A 24,422-nucleotide genomic window follows, 5' to 3' on the forward strand; every position below is an offset into this window, starting at 1 on the left:
TTATTCTTTAACTCTGTGCTTAGCAGGGTGTGGAAAGACAATTTTCTCTGATGGCTGGATGCTTGGCCAAGAGCCACAGTGAACTCCCATGAGTACTCAAAACAATTAGAAAGGACTCATTCTGAATCAGCAGGTGTCTATGAATAGGGGGATTTACTAATTTGCCCTGACTGAAAAATACTTAAAACACAGGCTTGGAACTGGGAAAGCCAGTTAGCAGAAGTGGCTATGTCGATTAAATGTCCAACGACTCCAGAACACACAGGAAGTACAGTTGATCAATACCTTAGGGAACTTTTAAAAGCCACTTTAAGGGAAAAGTTTGATAAATTTTTATTTTATATTCAATTATATTTTTTTATATTTTTTCATGTGCAACTTTTAAATCTCAAGGAAAGTCTTGAAATTTTAAGTAAAAATCTTTAAATTATAAGTAAGATCTAATTACAACATTTCTCCAATTCTCTTTCTTTCCTTCAGTCCCTCCTATGTTTCCTCTGACTCCCTTTCAAAACGATGGCCTATTTTTCTTTGATTATAATTGCCCTATGTATCTTTCTCTTTGTGAGCACACATAAATTCAAGTGGCAAGTCTATCTAGAATTGCTTGTTTGAATGTGATTTCAGGACTGACCACACTGCACTGGCTAACCCGTTAGAATATTTATTTCTAGGAAGTCTAAGCCTGTCTCTCTGCAGTCATTAGTTGTCTGTAGATCTTTGTCTGCAGTTGAGACTCCCGAGGTCTCCCCTCTGCTTGGTGCATCCACTGATGCTGTCTTTGTTCAGGCAGCCATACTCCCGATGTATCTTTTATCAAACAAGCTTGACTTTGTAAACATAGAAGTACAGGACTCAAAAATATTGTGTCTGTTTAGTATTCAGTATGCTTTTTTTCTTGAGGGACATTTTCTTTTTTCTTTTATAGTTTTCAGTTTGGACTGAAAAATCACATAAATATCCAGAAGAGTTGGGTTATTTTAAAATAAAAAATTCGTAATGGCTGGACTGATGGCTCAGCAGGTAAGAGCACTGGCTGCTCTTCAGTAGACCAGCACCCACATGGTAGCTCAGTCATCTGTAACTCCAGTGTCAGGAGATCCAGTCACTAAACATGTACATGGTACATACACAGGGAAAAACATACACATAAAATAAAAGCAATTGGACAATTTAAAAGATATAGCTTTCTTATGTAATTTTTATTAAGTTGAAATTTTCCATGGAAACACTAGAGTAGATACTGACTTTCTTTTACACAATAGTACTTCTGAGCTGGATGGAGTTCTGTATGCGATCATGTGACATAGATCCATGCCATTCATCTTCAGAACTGTGAGCAAGGGGCCAGGCCTTCTTCATCTCTTGGTGGGTATAGTTACACATAACTTTGAGGGAGAGGGAGGTACAATCCAGGCATTGTTTCACAACAATACATATTTCACAAGTGCAATTAGCTACAAGTGTTTCCACCGGCATCCATAAAGCCTTAGCACATTGTTTCAACTAAAAATAGTTGGACAAACACCGGAAAGCTGGTGAGATTACAGTATGTTGCTTAAAGCTATTTTTCTTGATGTAACTCTGGGTTCCTTGATTTTGAAAACACTTCAGGGGCAGATTTTGGAAACAAAAACCTCCTAGATTTTTTTTTTCTTTAAAAAAAAGTTTTTACTGTCACTAATTTATTTCCAGAATTTGCCCTCTTTCTATGATGAAAAAATATGTCTCAATGTCTCTGAATGACATTATCATGTTAGGAACTAATCTCTGGTGGAAAAGTATGTCTCCTATCCAAAGTCTGGCAGAAAAAGAGAAAGTGGCTTGCATAAGTTTGATTAGAGGCTGTTGAGCAAAGTGGTGATCATTGGTGACTGGAGAATCTGCTATGCTTCCTGCAAACACACACATCATTTAAATGATCACATATCCATTTTTCTCACCTAGAAAATTCGAGCAAGCCAGTAACCCACATCCATTCATTGGACAGGAATACTGTGTTTGTAATGATCAGGAGGGAATTCTCTGAATACTCACTAGACATGTTAAGGTCGTCTCCAGAGTCTGCGAGTAGATTTTACTTCAGGATTTAGGCATAATTACTACAGTTTTGTCATTTGAAAGTTTCCCTGAAATGTGCTCTGTGTATCTACCTTGATCTGTTTCCAACTTAATTGGCTCGCTGAGCAGCCGTGTAGTCTTGAGACCACTCCCCAAGTTCCCACATTCACTCAGCATTGGCTAAAACGAGCCCTTTTCTACATCAAAAGCACACTTCCTCCCCCAGGACTGAGCGCTGGTGTCATGCTCACACATCCTTCTCCTGGCATCCATTTCTTCTCCTCTTTTCTTCTTGAAAGCTCAACCTTCCTATAAAGCGTCTCTCTGTACCATTCCTCCAGGCCCCAGCTCCACATTACCTACAGGTCCATCTCCAATTCATTTCCTGCAGAAAACTGTCATTGATCCTTTTTAAATTTTCTTTTATTTTTATTTTAATTGTGTCTTTGTGTATGAACAAACACGTGTATGGGGGTGACTGTGTATGTGCGCGTGTGGTGTACATGTGTGTGTGTACACCAGAGGTAAATCTCAAGTGTATCTATCAGTTACCATCCACCAACTCTGTTTGTCTGTCTGTGTCTCTGTCTTTCTCTGTGTCTCTCTGTGTGTTTTCCTCTCTTTTTTGTCCAGTGCTGAGGGTGAGACAGGTAGAATCCTGGGGCTGGTTAGCCAGCCAGCCTTGACTACTTGCTAAATGAGGAGACATTGTCTCAAAAATAAATAAAGATTTTACAATCATGCTAGAAGTCGATCTACAGGCATGTACATGTACAAGTATGCCTACAGAGACAAACCCACCAAACACACATGCACACATGCACACACATATATACACACATATGCATGGAAACATAAAGTTTGGACAGACCTTACACAATTTGCTTTTATAAAGAATGTTTGGGGCGTCTTTAGAACTGCTCAGGGAGTAGGCCAGCAAATATATTTTAGGGCTAAGAAGCTCCGGACTGTGCCTATGAGCACCTGCTGGACTCCTCTCGCTCCTGAAGAGTAGTTCTAAGCATGGCTTCCTAGAGTGTGAACAGTCACTTTTGTAGCCAGCAGTCACCGGAGGACCTGGTCAGGAACGCGAACTTCCTGCCTCTGGCTGGCTGGACTGACTATGGGAGTGGAATTCCTCTGACAGCACGGGTTGATTCACCAAGGTCAAGCTTGGGGACATGCAGAAGACACCAGACCATTATCTACACGTGGTGGGAACTTTACATTGACCTCTTGCCCCACTTGTCCTGAAAGTCCACAGAGCTGAGTCATTCTAATTGGAAAACCTGAAACTGGGTCATGGAGGGGTGTGATACCTCTGGTGTTCCCAGCCCGATAAGCCTTTGGTCAGCGAATAAGGAACACATGCTTGGGGTAGCTCTACCTAGACTCTCCTCTCTCATTTTGCTTTGGAAAAGAACTGAGTGCATTCCTTTTGTTTCAAAGGAGGCATCAGGACACACAGAAACTCAGCTTCAATGCAAACCTGAAATGTTCCAGGTGGCTGAACACAGAATTCTGTACTTAAATCCCCAGCTGCTCAGTTCAGCATTTGAGCACTAGAAATTGGTTTGCTGCTGTGCCTGGTTCACTGATTAGCACACCCTGGGAGACTGATGAGCTAAAAGAAGGGATGTTTGGAGATGAAGGCATCTCTGCTCTGGGTCAGTGATGATTGAGTTTTGTCTTGTCTTTTCAGGCTCACTGTGAAATGCGCTCGCCAGGGCTCATTGTTTACTTGACCTGGTTCGAGTCAGGGCCTGAATCCTCTCAGCAACCTGGGATTTCCTGTTTATGGTCTCCAAGGCTTCTCCACTTGGCAGATGATCTCAGACCAGCCCTCCTGTACAGTCAAAGCTTCTTTCTCAAGGTTACTTCTCAAGGGGGCCTTGGTGAACGACCCCTTCCTCTAGTGTTTAGGTCATCTTCTCTTACCTTTGGGGTTACTTTCACCATTGTAAACCCAACCTCTCCCTCATTATTCTTCTGGGGCAATCATAGATTACATGGGCCCCTCCAGGCTTTCTAGAACCCGAGGTCTAGTTCCGCCATCTTTTTTTGGCCTTTCCACACTGCACCGCTCATGCCTGCTTCTGTTTACGCTGCCGCATCCCATGCCTTTCATGTTGGCATCTTTTCCTTAAGCCATCCATTCTTCATGGTCATTCTGCAGACTGCAGAACAGCGGGTGGCTTCCTTCCTACACACCCTTGTCTAAATCTATCATCTGCTTCTGTGATAATTTCTTTATATAAAAAGTATGGACTTTTTAAAGTAATTTGTAAGCCTCAAGTGTGAAAAATAAAAAAAATCAGATATTAGATGAGTAGTTTGGATAATTTCAGTTTTTAGTGGATAAATCAATCGCACAGAACTTTGCCTCTGTGTTCTATCATCTGCAGAGTTATTTGGGTGAATTGTGACTTCAGTGCCACCCAGCCACGACTACACTGATCCAGATATGGTCTGGGCTGCTTAAGCTTCTGCAACTTCATGTCTGGTTATGGTGCTTTCTATCCAGACTTGGGACCTACATCAGGAAAATCTCCAGTATCAGCTAAGCTGGCAGAGCAGACATGGCAAAGATAAAAACAGAGAAAGAAGGAAGGGAGGTGAAGAGGTAGGCAGGGAGGAAAGGAAGGGAAGGGAAAGAAGGAGGGAAGGAAATAATATTTAGAGGAGGGAAGCAAAGAAATGGGATGAACAAAATGGAATGGAGGAGAGAAACATCCTTCCAGGGAAAAGCTTTAAAAAACCCCAGGATGCTGAATTCTGCAGGCATCGTGGGGTCTTGCTCTGAGCTGACCCATGGGCATCTGTGGGTTGGTTTTCTGGCCTCCAAGACACGGGTACAAAGTGCCCTGCCTCTGAAGCTGTGTCATAAGCAGCTGCAATGTCCTCCAGGAAAGGGCAGTCTAATTTGTTATATACATGATGACAACTGGGTGTTAAAATTTAGCTAGGAGGTCATCAAAACCTCCAGATTTCAGCTATGTGCGCTTTGGTAGTGGGATACATGGTGAGCTGGGGGCCACACATGTCAGCTCAGGGACAGCTGCTCAGCTGTTGACGACCTGGACAAGAGGGCAGTGAGGACCTGAAGTCTTCTCAGATTGGTGCTCTTTCAGAGTGTGTGCGTGCAGGAAAGTTTAGACAGCTTGTCTGGACCACAAAGGATCTGTGTCCAGCGCCCCATACACAGTAACTACACTTCCTTAAGGGGAACTTGATTTCAGGCAAGATCTTTAATCAGGGATGGCAGTGATCACAGTCACAGGAGTGATTACACCGTGGTTACCATCACAGTAGTGAGTACACACTGTGGTCACCATGAATAGTAAGTACACTGTGGTCATCATCACAGTAGTGAATACACTGCGGCCATCATCACTGTAATAAATACTCTGTGCTCATCATCATAGTAATAAGTACACTGTGGTTACTGTTATAGTAGTGAGTACACTGTGGTCACCATCACAGTAATAGATATTCTGTGGTCATCATCATAGTAATCAATACACTGTGGTTACTGTCACAGTAGTGACTGAGAAGGCCTGCTCACAATGCTGCCACCCTGAGGAAATTCTCCTGTGTGCTTGTGTGTCTGTGTGTGCTGGAAACACACATCTGCATAAAGGGTGCTGAAGAAACGTGGGCCTGTTCTTTGCCAGTGTCAGAGAGCCAAATGTGCTCTTAATAATTACAGCTCTGTACTAGAGAAGTCTATGAAATGGGCTGTTACGCCATTAAGGAAAAATAGTAATAAAAATGTGATGTGAATATAATGTACTTTTAAACGTCACGTCTGATAATTGCTGATGACAAGTTCAGAAAAAATTAGTCAATTTATCTGCTTGGAAGGGTGTAAGATGATAAAAATCACTTACAATTTCTCATATATTACACGGTTAGTATAATGTTATACTTTATTCCATTAAATATATTATGAAAACGTTGGTTTTATTTTGAAAAAAATCATTTTTCTTTAGCATTTGGTGGGAATATTGCTGATTATGCTGAAGGTGACTTAAGGTCATGGCTGATTGATTACCAAGGTAAATCTACCTAAAACTAAAAATCAGTTAATATTGGAATTGACAATAAAATCCTCAAATTTCCTCAATTCTTATGTCGTGAATACAACTTTAACAGATGTATAATAATTAAAAAGCAGTTTCTTTGCAAAGAAATGCACATGTTTCCACAGAGGCAATATTCTTCTAAAATGCACACATACTGTATTAGCATATTTTTATGTGGGGACATTTTATAAAATTACACAGTAATTCTTTCCATGTACCTCTTACACCTGGGTTCAGTCCACACTGCTAAGGCTCTTCCGAGGAATGTGACAGAGGAATGTGCCTGTATCTACACGTCCTTCATAGCACTAAACAAGTCCAAATCCCTTTTACTTGTTAAATTTGAAGGTCAAAAAAATTCTTTTGTCTTATTTGTATTTTAAATGAGACTTTCTCTGCCTTCAATGACATGGAGGCTTCGAAGGTTTGTATTGGTCACTTGGGCTTTCCTGTGACTTTGTACACCTGGCTCAGAGGCATTCCCCCTTCTGCTCACCGACAGCTGAAGGGCACTGTTTCTCCTCAGCCTGTGCGCACTCCTTTAGGAACTTGAGGGAGACTCTCCCATGGACTAATGGATGCTTCTATGAAAACGAATATTACTGAAAACCAACAGTTGGTAAGTAGAAAAATAAAGCATTTTATTTGTTTGTGATACCAGGTCTGTACTGGAGTTACTGTGTCCACTTTTGTTGGGACTGAGGCTTCCATCACACTGCTCTGACATGGTCTGAATATGTCCTTCACCGCACCAGAGACACTCAGGAACTGTCACCTATGCATGACAATTCACCTCAGCGCTGGTGTGATGGCCAGGGAGCAAATGGAGAGTCCTCACTTTATATTTGTGTAAATAACACCTATTTCAGTGTGTATGTGTGGGTGTTGAGGCTAAACGGGATAAGGAATGTTCAGTCTTCAGCGTACTGTGTAGTTGGAAGCTGAGCCTTTTACCACTGCAGCAAGACTGTCATCTGCCAGGTTCATGACTGAGAACCATGCAGTAGCGCTATAAAGGGCCAGCAATATCCTCATAATGTTTCAGTTTATGATTCTCTGCTGGGATCCTTTCATGCTAAGAGTCTTGGAAAGAACAGGAATTCAAGGCCCATACCTAAACATCGTTAAAGCAATATACAGCAAACTGGTAGCCAAAATCAAACTAAATGAAGAGAAACTTGAAGCAATCCCACTAAAATTAGGGACTAGACAAGGCTGCCCTCTCGCTCCATATCTTTTCAATATAGTACTTGAAATTCTAGCTAGAGCAATTAGACAACATAAGGAGGTCAAGGGGATACAAATTGGAAAGGAAGAAGTCAAATGATCACTATTTGCAGATGACATGATAGTCTACTTAAGTGACCCGAAAACCTCCACCAGAGAACTCCTACAGCTGATAAACAACTTCAGCAAAGTGGCAGGTTATAAAATCAACTCAAGCAAATCAGTTGCCTTCCTATACTCAAAGGATAAGCAGGCTGAGAAAGAAGTTAGGGAAATGACACCCTTCACAATAGCCACAAACAATATGAAGTATCTTGGTGTGACTCTAAACAAACAAGTGAAAGATCTATATGACAAGAACTTCAGGTCACTGAAGAAGGAAATTGAAGAAGACCTCAGAAAATAGAAAAATCTTCCATTCTCGTGGATCGGCAGGATTAATATAGTTAAAATGGCCATCTTGCCAAAAGCAATATACAGATTCAATGCAATCCCCATCAAAATCCCAACTCAGTTCTTCACAGAGTTAGAAAAAGCAATTCTCAAATTTATCTGGAATAACAAAAAACCCAGGAGAGCTAAAACTATTGTCCACAGCAAAAGAACTTCTGGGGGAATTAATATCCCGGACCTCAGGCAATACTACAGAGCAATAGTGTTAAAAACTGCATGGTATTGGCACAGGGACAGGCAAGTGGACCAATGGAATAGAATTGAAGACTCAGAAATGAATCCACACACCTATGGTCACTTGATCTTCGACAAAGGAACAGAAAACATCCAGTGGAAAAAAGATAGCCTTTTCAACAAATGGTGCTGGTTCAACTGGAGGTCAGCATGCAGGAGAATGTGAATTGATCCATTCTTATCTCTTTGTACTAAGCTCACTCCAAGTGGATCAAGGACCTCCACATAAAACCAGTCACACTGAAACTAATAGAAAAGAAACTGGGGAAAACCCTTGAGGACATAGGCACAGGGGAAAAGTTCCTGAACAGAACACCAATAGCTTATGCTCTAAGATCAAGAATTGACAAATGGGATCTCATAAAATTACAAAGTTTCTGTAAGGCAAAGGACACTGTCAAAAGGACAAAACGGCAACCAACAAATTGGGAAAAGATCTTCACCAACCCTACATCCGATAGAGGGCTAATATCCAATATATACAAAGAACTCAAGAAGTTAGACCCCAGGGACTAAATAACCTTATTAAAAAATGGGGTACAGACCTAAACAAAGAATTTTCACCTGAAGAAATTCGGATGGCCGAGAAGCACCTTAAGAAATGCTCAACATCATTAGCCATTAGGGAAATGCAAATCAAACAACCCTGAGATTTCACCTCACACCAGTCATAATGGCTAAGGTTAAAAACTCAGGAGACAGCAGGTGTTGGCAAGGATGTGGAGAAAGGAACACTCCTTCACTGCTGGTGGGATTGTAAGATGGTACAACCACTATGGAAATCAATCTGGCGGTTCCTAAGAAAACTGGACATGACACTTCCGGAGGACTCTGCTATACCTCTCCTGGGCATATAGCCAAAGGATTCCCCAGCATGCAATAAGAACACATGCTCCACTATGTTCATAGCAGCCTCATTTATAATAGCCAGAAGCTGGAAAGAACCCAGATATTCCTCAATGGAGGAATGGATACAGAAATTGTGGCATATACACACAATGGAGTACTATTCAGCAATTAAAAACAAAGAATTCATGAATTTTTTAGGTAAATGGATGGAACTGGAAAATATCATCCTAAGCGAGGTAATGCAATCAAAAAAGAATACACATAGAATTCAATCATTGATAAGTGGATATTAATTAGCCCTGAAGCTCTGAATACTGAAGATACAATTAGCATATCAAATGATTCCCATGAAGAAGGAAGAAGAGGGCCCTAATCCTGGAAAGGCTTGATCCAGCATTGTAGTGGAGTACCAGGACAGAGAAAAGGGATGGGGAAAGATAGGAGAATGGATGGAGAGAAGAGGACTTATGGGATATATGGGGAGGGGGGAATGGGGGAAGGGGAAAGCTTTTGGATTATAAACAAAGAATATAGTGTAAACAAAGAATATATATATATAAAAGAAAAAATGATTCTGTGCTGGGCTTCTTCGTAGCTGTCCTTAGTCTCATGCAACCTGTGGACCACGGGTTGGACACACATGGGGTTCCATGGAAACACTCCAAAAAATATGCTTAGAGTTATCTGCATTCATTTGTGTTATTGAGAATCAGCAAATTGTCTGGACATCCTACCCTTTACCTGATTACATTTGTTTAGGTCTTGCCTCTATTTCATGTGTGCAATTATATTGTGCTAATTCTTTCTAAAGACAGAGAACATGTGTGTGCCTGCACACACACACACACACACACACACACACACACACACACACACACCCTTCCCCTAAGATGCAGAGCTAGTTCATATCTGTAATGTTAGCCTTCTATCTTATCTGTGATATTTGCCATTGCTGTTCTTAAGACAATATAAGTGTTTTCATTTGATTCTTTACTCCTAAGACAAGCTCCCTTTGAATATAGGCATGTCAAGTAAGTAAGTAAAAGAAGTATGAGTTACTGTAGTTAAACATTAACTAGAGTGCAAGGTATTAGGGCCTGATAACAGAGGAATGTGAGGCTGGCTTTCAGAGGGATAAATACTCCGGAGGTCTAGCTTGTTTCATACAAAGCAACCAGGATCAGTCTATGTACACAATGGCAGGCTCCACTGGCTTTTCACAAGCTTCTATTTTTATTTTATTTACATTAAATTTACATAAGAACCAGCCTTAAAGGAATAAATAGAATAATAGTCTTTTAAAATGTAGTAGATAAATAGAGGTTTAAATATTCTCCAGAAAATACCTTGTAGCTAACTGCATGGACTTAAATTGGTAGACAACCCAGGTCACTTCTGCGGTTGTCTCCCAGCCTTCTGGTTTCTTACATGGACAATTATCCTCTTTTATTATCCATGAGTTGTACAAAGCCTGTATGTATGTTAAAACTTGACTCTCGCCTATATCCAGAGGCTACGAAGTCCACGGAAGCCTTAGAAATTCCCACTCTTACCTGAGGATTTCCCAGGATTATACATCTGTAGGACCCTTCCTATTTGTGCCTCTCCACAGAGTTCATGTAACCCAAGGCTGACAGGGATCGAAGTCAGATCACAGACCTGCCTCACCAACCCTGCTTATGACAATATGGCACCTTACACAGGAGTCAGGAACTCAGCTTCTTAGTACTGAAAACAATTTGAGGGAATACTACAATTGATGCTATCTAGAAACTATTCTGGGGTTTGAGGGGTATAGTGAAGGGGACCCAGTAGACCTACTCATTTGAATGGGTTTAAATCTAGATCTTTTGTACTGGGAGTATGGTGCAGTGGTTAAAATTCCTGTTGCATAAACATAAAGCCTGGGATTCGTACCTGAGATTCCACACTTGCCACAACTTAATTTGCCTGATATCCAAAGTCCATGTATAGTGAACTTCTCTTCAGGAACTCTCTTTCTCTCTCTCTCTCTCCCTCTCTTCATCTATCTATCTTTCTCCTGCATCCATACCCAGGGATTTGTAGACTCTGCCATGGGGCTACATCTTATTAGCTCATTCTTTATCCCCCTCCTGGCCCTCCCTCTGACAGTTCCTCCTCTCATTCCTCCTCTCATGTCTCCAAAGGATGTCTTATTAGCTCATTCTTAAATACAAGTCACATAAACTTCTCAGCAACTTTGAAAACTAGAACACAGAAGAACAATAACCTTTAATGCTCATGGTAAACTGACCACATACCAGGAGTTCTGCTCTTAAATAAACTGTCAGTTCAGTATAAGGATGTCATGGTTAGATACTCAATATCTTAAACATTTTTCCTGTTTTTTTTTTTTAATGTTAGCAAAAGATGTTATTAAAATGAGGACTAACATGAAAATGGGATAATATGGGCTTAGAAGTCAGAAGATTCAGCATAAGAAAGAAGAAAATGTACTGGTTGCTGAAGAAAGGAAGACCCTAAGTGACATCCACCCAGAGAGCCATGGCATATCAGTACAGAGACATATGAGGTCTGTCCAAGAAAAGCCATAGGCTACTGGGGTTTAAATTGTTTCCCATTCTCCTTGAAACTTTAGGGTGGCAGATCCATATGGATGCTGGCAGAGAAAAGTCTGAGCTATCAAACTCACTAGTGTCCATCTTAGCATCCCAAGAGTGTATTGCTGGCTGTGTATTTTCTGCCTAATGGCACATAGCTTTACCTTGGAGCCTGTAGCCTAGGGATATACCTCACTGATAGAGTCCTTATATAGCATGCATGAGGCCCTGGTACTAAATTAATATTAATATTTGTTCTTCAGTATCACAGTTCACAAAAGTTTACATGAGCTGGAAAGTATGGTCATGAGGGAAATAATTCAAGTCTATCTTCTGTCAAGTCTATCTTCATATCTTCCTGCTTTTTCCCAGCATGCTTGTGTCACTTTTAATCATTTAGGATTTTGCCTGAATATCATCAGCACTTGGTTTGTAAATAAACAAACCAAACCAAAACCAAAACCAAAACTAAAACCAAAACCAAAACCAAAACCAAAACCAAAACCAAAACCAAAACTCAACTCCCACCCAAAAACCTAAAAACCATGTCTATAGCCATCCCTTTATACTAACGTCCTTTGCTTCATTTTATGGCTCATAAATTCCCAAGGTAGCAATATTGGACTGTGTGTGTGTGTGTGTGTGTACCTGTTTTGTGGCTTGCTTTGTGCTTTGTCCAGGAACTTAGAACATTCTCTGGTATGTGAGAGTATTCTATACATATCATAGAATGAAAGAGCTAGCAGATGGTGAGTTGGGTGGAGCAAAACCTGTGTCACACATCATTTTATCTCCAGTCCTTCACCAAGTGTCTGCAGGACTAGCTATTCCAAAAGCACATGCTGGTTGAATGAATGCATAGATAGAGAAATGAAATCTAGGATAAATTCTCACAGAACAAAATTAAATATAATTTTAAAGTATTTGAAGAATTTTCACAACCAAAGAAAAGTGATGTATTTGTTGGAGCTCACGATGCATGATGGGATGTATTTTTCTTTTCTTCATCAGGGAGTTCCAGAGCCTGGGCTTCAGGCTCTGGAGACTTCACTTGAGAAACAGGACAGATTCAGATGAGTGTGATTCCTAGCATGGTTAAAAGGCGAATGGGCACACTCCATGGCCAAGGTCAAGGTCAAGGTCAACTCTGTCCCTGTGCAGCCCCATCCAGGCTGGGTGCCCTGATCCTTTCTTATAATTTGTAAACATTCAAAAATTAAGGCAGATGCATTTTCATCTTCTCTATGAATAATACCTCCAGAATTGTATCGATTCTTCTTACAGTAGTACGAAAAGTGATGAGTATTCAGAGAAATGGGTCCATCTCTAGAAGAACAAGTGGTAGACATAGACAGATCCTGGAAAGACAGTCCAGGGAAGCTCAGCAGTACTGTGAAGTGGGGTAGTAGTTTTGGAATTTGTACTTCTCTCTCTAGAAGCGTTCCACACTAATTATATATATATAATTATATATATATTATATATATTTATTATATATTATATTATATATATTATATATAATACATATTATATATATTATATATATAATTAATATATATATATTCTTATACATTTGTATTTCTCCAGGAAGGGTGAATTTCTTGATCAGATTATGTATATAAGATATTCATTAAAGAGATAGAAAGAAGCCAAATCAAAGTTTAAAAAAACCCTGACCAAAATTAGGCTTTAACACTAAATGTTTTGAAGAGCCAAGGGTGTGTTCTGAGAGGTGTGCTTTCAGTCTGCAGTCTTGGAAAAGCTAGGGATAGCCCTGCCCTTAAGCTGAAGGCAGGAGCCAGCTTCCTGTTTATGTGAGCCTCAGTGTGGAGTCCCATTTGAAGATTCAAAAGAATTGATGAGTGAAAATTTAATATTTGGCTCAGAATAGAAGGAAAATCCAAGTCTAAGACACACACACACACACACACACACACACAGAAACACACATGCATAGACACACATGATAGGAGATACCAAGATAATGACAGGATAAAATGACATTTTATTTATATGAATACATTAGCTACTTTGGATTATTAATAAGCATTCACAAGTGTTTTTTGAAAACTATGCTAATTCTGGGCCCTGGTTTTATAAAGAACAGAGATTTAGTCCTGGCCAACAGTAATAGCACAGTTTTAAATAATGGGCAGAAGATCTGAACAGGTATGTCTTAAAAGAAGACGTTTGAACAGACAATGATTACGTAAAAAGAAGGTCAATGCTGTTGTTATCAAGACTATGAGCCTCACTGAGATGTCACCTCACATTTCTTAGGATGGCTATCATCAAAATAGAAAAGAGGTGTGGGTGACAGTGTGGAGAAAAGGAAATATGGGCAGTTGTAGCCATAGTGGAAGACAATTGGAGGCTCTTATAAAATATGAAACAGGGTCAGTTATCTGGCTAAATAGGAACAGGCAGTTAGTACAAATTCCAATAACTTAGGCAATATGCCTGGAACCCATGTAGTAGAAAGAGAACCAGTTCTCAAAAGCTGTCCTCTGTCCTCTCTATGTACATTGCCCCACCCAAATAAATAAACCTAATAAAAAAAAATGTAAAAGGTTAGAGCCAATGTGGTGGCACTTGGCTGGAATCCCAGCCCTCGAGAGACCAAGGTGGGAGGATTACTCGAGTTTAAAGCTAGACTGGGTTACCTAGTAAGACTTTGTCTAAAATAAACAAATGAATGAATGTAGAAATAAGTAGTGAAACTACCAAATGGTCCAGCAGCAGTCTTGTTATCAAATATATATATATATATATATATATATATGGATGAAACAAAATTTCAAAGACATGTCTACACTTTCATGTTTGTTAGTTTGTTATTTCCAACTTCAAGAAATAGAAATGATATCTGCTAATGGATAAAAGAAGACACATGATGTGTGTGTGTGTGTGTGTGTGTGTGTATGCTTTTGTGAATATTAGTTAAGCAGTAAAAGAAAGGACTTTTTTTCTACTTTACAGCATATATGATCCTGGAGGACATCATGGTGAGTGAAATAAACTGAACTTTCCAAGCAGAAGAGTAGGTGCTATTCATTTGATCTCTGTTTTTCTTAATGGTTTTACTTCCTAGTTTTTATTTATCTTTTTAATTTTAAATGAGGATTATTTTAATAATACATGCTTGAGGGGGTACAATATGGTAATTTTGTTTTTATATATAATGTATACTGATCAGCCAGGGTGATTGGTGTTTCCATCTGCTCCTTACTTTGTGTTCAAAATCTTTGAGCCTCTTCTAGTGATTTTTTATTTTTTTTTTGACTTAGAGCAGGTTATTATGAGCTGTAACCATCACGCTGTGCTGTAGAAAATGGGACTATTCGCTGTAGAAAATGGTGACTCAGAGTTGAAATGTCAGTAAGCTGGAACTACATTCTGTGATTTGTGTGATTATCTTTGAATCAAAAAGTAAACACATCCTCCTACCATCATTTAGAGGCAGGACTTGATTATGACCATTGGATACATTTTAAGATGATCATGCTACTAAAACTTTCAAGTACATTTTAATTTAGCTTCAAAACAATCAAACTTTACTTGATTTTCATGTAAATGATCACTTTAAGGGAGCAAAGGAAAATGCTAATTTAATTAAGATCACATTAAGGAAAGTCATTTAATTTCCCACACCAAATGGTAGTGACATACATGTTAATTTATCATTTACTAAATCTATAAACATAGTTTGTAAGAAAGTGTCTCTGGATAAAAACAAGGGTGACATGTGATCTTGTTAGACATTATTCAACACAAAAAGACTGCATATGGGCTTATAGAATTCCATCACTATAAAGCATTATTTGGAGATTTTGATGTCCCTTGATCAGATTAATTCAGAGAGCAATTATTTGGACATAAATTAATACATTCTTTAGTAAGAGCAGGATCACACAAATAACGTTTTGTGAACTAGTAAGAACATAGAAGAAAGGAGAAGGTATTTTTTTCTTGCTTTTCTCTAGTCCTTGCTTGGTGTCTAATAGATCAGCAAATCTTACTGCTATTATCCCCATCTCTGTCCTCAACCACTGTTACAACCCCAGGTTTTCCCTCTTACACCTCAGACTATGCTATAGAAGCCTTCTAGAGTCTTCTTACTCCTACTTTCAAGTTTCTGAGGAATTTTCACTATAGCCCTTGGAGTGATGCTTCAAAATATTTAACCAGATTACATCTTCATAGTATCTAATTTGCTGTTTTTTTTTTAAATTTTAAAATTAGCTTCATTCATTTATTTCATCTGGGAGGGAAAATGAGCCACTACGAAGTTAGAGATCAGAGGTTAACTTCTGAGAGTTTGTTCTCTCCTTCTCCCGTGTGTGTTTTGAGGGATTGAACTCAGCCACCAGCTTAATGGTAAGTGCGTTTAGTCATGTCCTGAGCAATTCTTCCAGCTCTCACGGCATCTAAATCCTCCCAACAGGAGTATGTAGCAGAAATAGGTACATGGACAAATAAATCCTTTTGTGAACCAGCTTCTGTGAGCAGTCTGGCTTCAAATCACTTTCCTTGACTTCACCTGTTTTCCAGCAATAGGCAGTTAGGTGCCACTTCCTCAAAGACCCTGATCATACTATAATCAATACCCAAAGATCACTCATTTCTAGTGGGTATGTCTCTTGCCCCACTTTATGGAGACAGATCATGTGCTAGTCTGTACTTACTTATTTTTGCCTTCTGATAGTCATGCTTTGTGCAATGTCCTCCCCTTGAATAGAGAAGGGATCTCTCACTTCTTCCTAGCCAACATAGACAATGGTGGTTGCCCATCACAGGTTACAGGGGGCAAAAGCAGGATGTCACTGCCACGGATTAGGACACATTAAAAAATATTAACCAGGACGTTCTTTTTGCTGGCTTTTTGCTGGCCGTTAAGCTTTGTGAGTCCCCTGTGAAGAAGCTTGCATGACAACCAACTGTGGGTGGCTGCTATTGACTGAACCAAATCCAAAAGTTCAACACTTGCAAGGAAGTAATTATTTGGAAGAGAATCTCAGGTGGTGACCCCAGCTTCATTCATGGTTGATGGCAGCTGTGCAAGAGCTAAGCAGAGGTTCATCCTCCACTCATGACCCACAGGAGCTGTGAAAATAAATATGTATTCTTTTAACTTGCAAAGGAAGTGGCAACTTACTGGAGAATAGACTAGGACAGATTTATTGTCTCTCACTTGTTAAATTGTAAATTCTTTATTATTATTATTATTTTCTATATTCCTTGTTTACATTCCAAATGATTTTCCCTTTCCCGGTTCCCCCTGCCCATAAGTCCCTTAAGCCCTCTTCCCTTCACCCGTTCCCCAATCAACCCCCTCCCATTTCTCTGTCCTGTGCTTAGAAGTCCACTGCCTACACAGTCTTTGATATTTGTGAAAAGAATGAACTAGATTGTGAAATAGTTGCAAAGACTACTGAAATGCAATAGTGAGTCAGTAGAGTGGACAGACAATGCATAATGTCCAAATGATAAGGCTGAAGATTAAGTAAACCATGATTTCAACACCAGGTCATGTTGTATTGCCACAACAAGGAAATTGTTTTACCTTTCTTTATTGTTTTCTTTTCCTTCCTGTTCGTTAGGTTATTTGTTTGTTTATTTATTTATTTATTTATTTGTGTGTGTGTGTGTGTGTGTGTCTGTCTGTCTGTCTGCCTATCTGTCTATGTGCCTTTCTGTCTGTATTGTGAGTGTACTCATGCATGCCTGGAGGGACCAGGAAGGGATTGGACCTGGAGTTACAGGAAGTTGTGAGCCACTCATTTTGGATACCGGGAACTTGGTTCCTCTTCTAAGCAATAAGTGCTCTTAATTGATGAGCCATCTCTTCATATATGCTTCTTATTTCTTGAATGATGATGATGATAATGTTTATTTCATGTATAAAGTAGGTTATAGGGAGGGATTAAAAACAGTGTTTAGCATCAAAAGCATCATGAGCCGCAAGAAGCTAGCTATAGAAGAGAACTCGACTTTTCTATTTGTTTTCACTTTTCTTCCTGAAAAGGAAATAGAATTTGCAAATATCATATACTAACAAAATTCTCAGTACCAGTTTGATGAGGGTTTTTGAATTTAAGAGAAAAGAAAGTTTGATATAGATAAGGCAGAGTCTATTTTGTAACACCAATTCCTAATTTTAAAACACATCAACAAAAATTATAAACACAGTAAGAAACAAACCTTTAAGAAATCGTTTGGGAATTTAAAAGCTATTCTGAAAATATATAACTGAGTATCAGGTATCCATCACTTCTTGGCTATAAATATACACTTTAACATCCATTTATTTAGTGTTCACTTTAAGAGCACTGCATAATGGTGCTCATTTTACAACCAAGAAAGATTCAAAAATGTTAAGTCACTTGCTTTTAGAATGTAAACAAAGAATATAGAAAATAAATTTTAAAAAATTAAAAAAAAAAGAAAATAATTCCTGTCCCAAATAAGGAATTCAGTAAAGACATAGAAAGTTTAAAGTTAACAAAATGGAAATCTTGGAAATAAAGAAATCAATAAGTCAGACTTTAAAGACAGTTAAGTGCCTCAATAATCTTGATTAAGCAAAAGAAAGAATTTAAGAGTTTATAGGAAGTTTGCCAAAATATTACATTTAGACTGTAACAAGAAAAAAGACACAGTTATTTGGCCAGAAAAAATTTGTACAGCTAAAATAATAAATACTGAGAATTATAATAAAAAGGAAACATATCCCTGTATTTAATAGTTTGCTATTAAGTCCTCTTGTATGGTATTAACAACCATTTCATCTTTCATTTGTCTACTGATTGCATAGCATCCATGTAGTCCATGTAGTGTCTTCAGAAATAAAGGCTTATATGTTTATAAGTTCTCTGAGGCAACTAAAGGCAACAGCAGTATCCTATCATGGGGGGAGAGGGTAGTTTCTCAACTTCTCTCATCAGCAACACAAAAGGGAGAGGTATTTCCCATGTCTGGCACTAGAGTTCTTTTTAGATAGTCTATGGTTCTTTTGGGAGTATTATCACCCCAAGTAGTGAAATGTCGAAGAAACTTAAAATTCCTATTCTATTTTAGAGATTTCATGGCCTACTTAGATGAGCATGTGTTTACTATCTAGAATAGTCTGGATCTATGAAGCCCATTAGTTCTATATTGTACTTTAACTTTGCAAAGTCCTTGTTGATTTTTAGTTTGGATGAAAAGTATGGAGTGTTGAAGTCAATCCCTATTATTCTATCAAGGCTTAGCTGCTTTCTCATGCTATATAGTTCTTGTTCTATAAAATCATTTGGATGTTGTCTTAGTCAGGGTTTCTATTCCTGCACAAAACATCATGACCAAGAAACAAGTTGGGAAGGAAATGGTTTATTGAGCTAATGCTTCCATGCTGCTGTTCATTACCAAAGGAAGACAGGACTGGAACTCAAGCAGATGGGGAAGCAGGAAGTCATGGAGAGATGTTTCTTAGTGGCTTGCTTCCCCTGGCTTGCTCAGCTTGCTTTCTTATAGAGTCCAAGACTACTAGCCCAGGGATGGCACCACCCACCATGGGGCCTCCCCTGTGGAACGCTAATTGAGAAAATGCCTTACAGCTGGATCTCATGGAGGCATTTCCTCAGGGAGGCTCCTTTCTCTGTGATATCTTTAGCTTGTGTCACATTATATCTATTTTTTGTTTGGATTTTTCAGAAATACTCGATTTTGGAAAAATATTCTTAAAACACAGCAAGTTAATTTTATCTGAAATAATATACGCCAGTGTAGATTTTAAATGTGCTTGGAGTTGAGGTCACAGCAGAGGAATCCTTTGTCCACTCTATTATAATGATAAGATAGATTGATTATATAGAAAAGTTTAAAAACTGAAATACTTTTGCTTGCTACTACATTGAACTAGGTAATAGTTCAGAATTTTTTACCCCAATACCATTAATTTTAGACACTGATTTGAATAGATATTACATTTAATGACTATGAAGTTCCCAATGCAGTTTCCATATAGCTTCAAATATAACTTTAAATTTTCATATAGTAATTCCTTGTGCGTTAAGCAATCTGTAAAAACAAGTCAGAAATAAGAAATGCATATGCACATTTATATTTTATAATTCAGTTCAGCAAGAATAGTCTGAGAATTCATATCTTTCTTCAATTATGAAAAATTCTTAGGAAATTCTTACTCCAGAAATTTACTGAATTGTGCAATTTCTGGTGGTATTCTTGGTTCTTAGCTGTTCTGTCATGTATAGAACATTACCCCCTTTTGTATTTCAGTCAGGTAGAAGTGTGATCTTTTATTTTAATTTGATGGCCTTTTTCTTTGTACTCAATATAGAGACTAAATCCTCTACTGAGTTTTAATTTTCACCATCCGCAAACAAATTTGGAATTGAATATATATATCTCTGTTTTTGCCTTTTTTTGTGATTTCTTTCTTTACTAAGAGTTTTTTCTTTTACTTTTGTATTTAACTATACTCTTAGAATAATTTTCAGTTTTCTCTTACATGTCATTTGAACAATAATTTATTTTTGATTGTTCATATCATTTATTAAATTTATTACTGTCACATAAGTGTGCTTGTTCTGATATTTTAATTTTCGAGCTCAAATATTAATCTATTTATTCTTTCTTCCATCTCTTTTCTCTATCTCTTCACCTTCTCTCTTGAGTTTTGAGGTGGCTGACAAATCTATAGACAATCAGCAAGTGCATGTTCATGGTTTCATGGATTTAGGATCCTGTGCTGTTGCTGTCGACACACTGATCTAGTTAGGAGTCTGGGAAATGCAGAGTCAGTTCTGGACTGGAAAAGCCTGTTTGCTTTCTCCAACTTCCCCAGTGACTTTGGCTTCTTCACCTTTGACAAGAGCTAGTTTGAGTTTAGGGGGAGTTTCTCCTCTACTGTCCTTACCTAAGCAACCAGCCAGGTTCCCTCCCATACTCATGTGTCTAAAGGCACAGCTCATACGTCTACATTTGTGTGTGTGTATGTGTGTGAATCTCTGACTGTGTGTGTGTTAGTATATTGTATAAAGTATAAAGCCAAAATAGAGTGAAGGCTTTATTCCACACAATAAGGTAATTTACTTATTCAGGAATCTATTTGTGAACATAGCATGTTTATCGTTTCAAAGCACATTGGTGCATTTTTCTTTTCATTAAAGTATGCTCTCTGTGTGTGAGTGATGTGGCAATCATGGAGGTCATGCTACAGAGTATTCTTGTATCACCTCTTACTAGTTCTTTCCTTTATGATTATAATTGAACCGCGTATAAAGACATTGTTCCAATTGCGTGGTTTGCTTTAATGATGATTAAAGAATTTAGCCTCAGCTGCACAGGCGCTCACCTGTCGCTGATTGCCACAGGAGTTTAAGATTTCAAATGGGCAGCTGGGATAGGCTCTAAGAGAGAAATACACTTTTAGATAGTGCCAATAAATAGTATATGCAAAGTCCTGGGTTTGATTCCTAGTGCTACAACAAATAAAAATAAATGCATTTAAAACTAAAATAATGTAAAGTAGTGTTAATACCATGACACTATTAAGAGAAATGTTTAAAAGATATTCAGTACTTATTCATCTTACAGGAACTGGTTGGGATCGTGCACAAATATACCTAGACAACATATCCTATCAAAACTCTCCAGGAATTCTTTGAAATACTTTTCAAACCTTATACTAAGATCTATGATGACCTTTCTGTGTCTGTTAATGATCTATGTGTTGTTTAACAATAGCCAGAAACCACTGAGAAACAAACCTCTGATGCTGTTATTTAAGGAGAGTGAGCTATTTGACACTCTTGCCAAATATGAGCGAATCAAAATTTGAGATGAGTGTATCCATTCTTCTGTTAAAGGACATCTGGGTTCTTTCCAGCTTCTGGCATTTATATATTAGACTTCTATGAACATAGTGAAGCATGTGTCCTTGTTACACGCTGGAGAATCTCTGGGTATATACCCAGGAGTGATATAGCTGGGTCCTCAGGTAACACTATTTTCAGTTTTCTGAAGAACTGCCACATTGAGTTCCAGAGTGGTTTTACCAGCTTGCAATCATACCAACAATAGAGGAGTGTTCCTCTTTCTCTACATCCTCACCAGCATCTGCTGTCACCTGAGTTTTTGATATTAGCCATTCTGACAGGTGTTAGGTGAAATCTCAAGGTTGTTTTGATTTGCATTTGCCTGATGACTAAGGATGTTGAACATTTCTTTAGGTGCTTCTCGACTATTCAGTATTCCTCAGTTGAGAATTCTCTGTACCGAATTTTTCAATAGGGTTATTTGATTGTCTGGAGTCTAATTTCTTGGGTTCTTTGTATATATTGGATATTAGCCCTCTATTGGATGTAGGATTGGTAAAGATCTTTTCCCAATCTGTCGGTTGCTATTTTGCCCTATTGACAGTGTCCTTTGCCTTACCAAAGCTTTGCAATTTTCTGAGGTCCCATTTGTCTATGGTTGATCCTAGAGCATAGGATTGGTGTTCTGATAAGGAAAATTTTCCCTATGCCCATGTGTTTGAGAATTTCCCCTACTTTCTCTTCTATTAGTTTCAGTGTATCTGGTTTTATGTGTTTTATCCTTGATCCACTTGGACTTGAGCTTTGTACAGGGAGATAAGACATTTGTATTCTTCTGTATGCTGACCTCCAGTTGAACCAGCAACATTTGTTGAAAATGCTATCTTTTTTCCACTGGATGGTTTTAGCTTCTTTGTCAAATATCAAGTGACCATAGGTATGTGGGTTCATTTATAGGTCTTTATTTCTATTTCACTGATCTTCATGCGTGTTTCTGTACCAATTCCATTCAGTTGTTATCACTATTGCTCTGTAATACAGCTTGAGGTCAGGGATGGTGATTTCCCCAGAAGTTCTTTTATTATCGAGAATAGTTTTGTTATCCTAAGTTTTTTGTTATTCTGAATGAATTTGCAAATTGCTCTTTCTAACTCTATGAAGAATTGAGTTGGAATTTTGATGGGGATTGCAATGAATCTGTAGATTGCTTTTGGAAAGATGGCCATTTTTCCTATATTAATTCTGCCAATCCATGAGCATGGGAGATCTTTTCATCTTCTGAGATCTTTGGCTTCTATTTTCAGGGACTTGAAGTTCTTGTCATAAAGATCTTTCTCTTGCTTGGTTAGAGTCACACCAACATATTTTATATTATTTGTGAGTATTGTGAATGGTGTTGTTTCCATAATTTCTTTCTCAGCCTGTTTATCCTTTGAGCATAGGAAGGCTACTGATTTGAGTTAATTTAATATCCAGCCACTTTGCTGAAGTTGCTTTTCAGCTATTGTAGCTTCCTCTTGGAATGTTTGGGGTCACTTAAGTATACTAACAACTTTTTAAATTATTGTCTGAACCTCTCATGTGTGCACAGGCACCAACAAACAAATGCATAAATACAAGGCAATCTTCTATGCCAGTGTTTCAGCCTTCTGGAGTGTGGATTCTTCATTCCAAATGCTTGTTTAAACAGTAGATTCTGCTGTTTTTCTCTAGCATTATACAAAATTACTCAATCGTGTCTTTGGAAGAGAAAAGGAATCCATAATCAGGATGCTTGTAACTAAATCTCTGGATTTACAGGAGTGTAAATGATTCTATCTCTTGAACAGATAGCTGCAAGTAACCTGACTAGGTGTCTCCTGCAGCCGAATGGCTGAGGTGGACGTACAGGGTGTGAAGTGGGAAATGATGCCAAGGTTGCCTTTAGTGCTGTAAACAGCTTTCACACCCTTCCTTGTAGCTGAAAGCCACTACCAACATTTTCTAAACTTTTGATTCTTCATGTTAAATAGGCAGATTGTTTTTTACTCTGTTACAGAATTTTTATGATTTTATATTGGACATATATTTTTTTTTGAGACAGGGTTTCACAGTGTAGTCCTAGTTATCCCAGAACTTACTCCATAGGCCAGGCTGGCCTTGAACTTACAGAGATCCACCTGCCTCCACAGTCAGTAAAAGCACTTGCCGTGCAGTCTGACAGCCCATGGTGGAGGAAAGAAGAGACTTCCAGCCTCTGACCTCTACCCATGTGCTGTGGTGCTACTTGCCTTCACATACATGTGCACACATGTGCCTTCACAACACATATGCCTTCACATACATGTGCACACACATGTCTTATACACACATCTTCATACATACACATGCATATAAATGCCTTCATACACACATGTTTTCATATACACACATGCACATACATGTCTTCATACAGACGTCTTCATATACATACATGTACATATATGCCTTCACACAGATGTAACTTCATACATACACATTACACACAAATGCCTTCACACACATGTGCATACATGCCTACACACATGCACACACATGCCTTCACATATACATATGCTTCCCCACGTCTTCACACACCTGTGCACACATGTTTTCCTACACATGCCTTCACACACACACATACACACATATCTACACACACATGCACATACATGCCTTTATACACACATATATATGCAACAAGACTACAGTTCTGACTATAAATGATACTTTTTGCATTCATATATTTATTTACTCTTTGTGTTTGTGTATGTATATATTTATTATGGTGTATACATGGCATGTCCATTTTTGCAGGTCAAAGAACAACTTGCAGGAGTTGATTCTCTCCTTCCATCATATTGGTTCTGGGGATAAAGATCAGGTTGACAATCACGTCAGCAAACACCTCCACCCACTAAGCCATCTTAATACCCCAATATTCCTTATTCTTCAAGGGATTTGACTTAACTAAAAACTCCTTAAATTTCCTATCAGGTACCAACAGCAAGTGAGTCACATTTAGCAGCAATTTCCCAACTATAGAATCATCTATTTATACACATTTTTTTACCCTTAGGTTCATGGAAAGAATTTACATACTGCCTGGGTTCTAT

This window comes from Apodemus sylvaticus, chromosome 13 (genome assembly GCF_947179515.1).
Source record: "Apodemus sylvaticus chromosome 13, mApoSyl1.1, whole genome shotgun sequence".
NCBI lineage: Eukaryota > Metazoa > Chordata > Mammalia > Rodentia > Muridae > Apodemus > Apodemus sylvaticus.